General features: G+C 44.7%; 1 long non-coding RNA gene across 1 annotated transcript; it reads left to right on the forward strand.

Annotated features, from left to right (window-relative positions):
* The first annotated feature begins 1,381 nt into the window (after positions 1-1,381).
* Positions 1,382-2,349, forward strand: LOC125756590 (uncharacterized). Its single transcript, XR_007414619.1, has 2 exons — positions 1,382-1,734; positions 2,155-2,349. It is a non-coding gene; the product is annotated as an uncharacterized LOC125756590 (long non-coding RNA).
* The last annotated feature ends 257 nt before the right edge of the window (positions 2,350-2,606 follow it).

The following is a 2,606-nucleotide window of genomic DNA, read 5'->3' on the forward strand; positions in this document are numbered from 1 at the left end:
GTCCTTTTCCACCTCACTGATGATTGCAGCCTTATCTTCCAGCGTGATGAACTTACGCTTTTTCGTTGGAGGCGGCATCTTCGCAGGCAGCGAAATCGGACGAAGCAATCGCAACACACAGTTCACGTTGCACCCAGCGACCAAGCAAATGCTCCACAAATGGCTCCACACACGGCTCCACACACACGACCATGTGCGCGCAAAACCGGCAAAGCCAAGCACAGAGCCAAGCCCACGAACGAAACTCCATGAGGAATCTGGATTTGGCTACGTAGTCCGCGGTAACGAGCAGGTGTTTCGGCAAGCCATCATCATCATCATTGTCGCCAGCTTTATGTTTTTTGTAAACAACGATAGCGGCTGCTTCTCAGTGCGTTGCAGGGATAGTTTTGCACAATTTAAGTGTAGCATGAATGCATTTTAGCAGTTTTCGGATGTAGTTAATGTTGCGAGAGTAGATTATTTGCGCACTCGTGTTTCAAAAATTTCGTTAATGAGGGACTGCTGTATGAATATCTTTCGTAGTCACGAGTTACGAAATGCATTGACTCCTATGGGCGTTCGCCGGTGCTCCGAAAATATTTCGTTGCGATGAGAATTTCGTTCCCTCGGGATTTCGTTATCGCGGGTTTCGACTGTAGTCGACACTTGCAGCGTGCTGCTCAAACACAAAAAAATCACAGCATATCCACGGAGTGAATGATGATGAATGCGCGAAGCTGCGTTCATCGGTAAACCGTGAATCTTCCGTGAATTCTGCCCAGTACATCATCACCGACGTGAGATCGGGCGCGTTTATACTAAAGGTTCGATGAGTTATGACGACATGCAGCTCACTTTAATTTTACATGTACGCTGTGAATTTTCATTGTTTATAAAACCATTGCTTTAGAAAACATCTGGCGTCTTTCGTTAAGCAGCTGGGTCTTTTCGTTTTGCTTTAGAAACATCTGGCGTTCTTTCATTTTGCTTTTAGAAAACATCTGGCGTCTTTCGTTGGTTTATTTCATCAATCAACGGCGTTTTGAACACAATTTTATTGTTTAATCACGCACAGGAGAAATCTCACCAGGCACTTGGAGGTAAACAATGGCTGCTAATGGGAATGAGAGACAGAAGTCGGCTTTTAGCTAACATTTACACTTCTACTTGTACTAACGTTTCCTACTGGAACATGCCAATGGCTGCTAATGGGGAATGAGAGACAGAAGAATTGGCTTTTAGTTAACGCGCACGCTGCGAATTTTTTATTGTTCAACAACGCACAGGAAAAATCTCCCACCGGCACCACTTTGGAGATCAAGATCTCGTACTAGCGTTACGACTGGTTACGCACTACTACCAGGCTAGTGAAAGAAACCCACGTGACCGGTATGGCAAATTGAGGCGCCATCTGTCGACTGGGATCAGAGTTAAAATCTGCGTTCCGTCTCTTTCCTCCCAACTCTCTTCAACCCCCTCTCTGGCGGGATCAACTCCCTTTCCTGCGGGAGGCGCGCTTTCCGCCGCCTTGCTGGCGCCGCCGACTTTGAAATCCGTTAGAAAGTTTCGTGTCTGGCGTTGGTAAGGCGTGCGTTAGCCGTCGTCGCTCGTCCGTTTCATGGTGCTCGCTCGCTGTGTGCTTGTGCGACGCGATGTTTTACGACTCGCGCTGTTCGTGCATAGTGCTTTGTTGCTTGAATACTTCCAGAACAAGTCCCGGAATATATGTGCCGGCCCCCAAAAGAACGACAGGTGAGCGTGCCCTTTGACAGACAGACAACGAACTTTGAGTCGCGGTTTTCATTGTGTCAATTTGAATTCACGTCCATACCGAGTAGCTGTTCTCTGCAGTGGGGCTACAGTTACTGTTTTCAAAAATGACTGATTTGAAAAGGGCAGGATGCTGCGTTTAAATCGTTGTACGACAAGCAGCGGACATGAAGCCCATGCAAAGTAACTATAGTTACAGGTTTAAACTCTCACAGAACCGCGTGCTTGAGTGTGTGCTTTGCATTTGTCTCCGGTTAATTACTCCCCATCGCCTATAACCACGTTTGTGAGACATTAGGTAGATGTATGAAAACTTATGCTGCTCTGAGACGAACAAACGAGTTCACTTTTGCACGAATCGACGGCGCTCTTTATCTGATTGAAACTTGCCCTTTTCTTTAGGGCGTATTTCGGAACGCAACACAGCTGATCGGTGCGCCCAGAGAAAAGCTGAAGAATTGCAGAATCGGCGCACTTCAAGAAGAGATGCCATGAATCATCCGATATCAGCCGTTTATTTTCTCCGCGTTTATCATCACTAGTTATATGAAAATCAACGTTTTTGGAAATGTAGTCAATAAAGTGCGGCCAATATTAGTTGTGTTATATGTGGAGTTCATTTGACATCTTTAAAATGGTCGTTACATTATTATTCTACTTTTAGGTATTTCAACTGCTTTCATTGTTTTTGCATTTCAGGAATGTTCAATTTTGTTACTTATGATAATTTTGTGCAATATCGTGCGCATATATCAGAAGCTGTTCTGCACTTTTGTCAGTATAAATATTGTGTTTTTCAATATGTGCCCTAGTGTTATGTTCTGTTTTTTTTTTCCACTGTTCTTTAAATTCTT

This window comes from Rhipicephalus sanguineus, unplaced genomic scaffold, assembly GCF_013339695.2.
Source record: "Rhipicephalus sanguineus isolate Rsan-2018 unplaced genomic scaffold, BIME_Rsan_1.4 Seq219, whole genome shotgun sequence".
In the NCBI taxonomy this organism is placed as follows: Eukaryota; Metazoa; Arthropoda; class Arachnida; order Ixodida; family Ixodidae; genus Rhipicephalus; species Rhipicephalus sanguineus.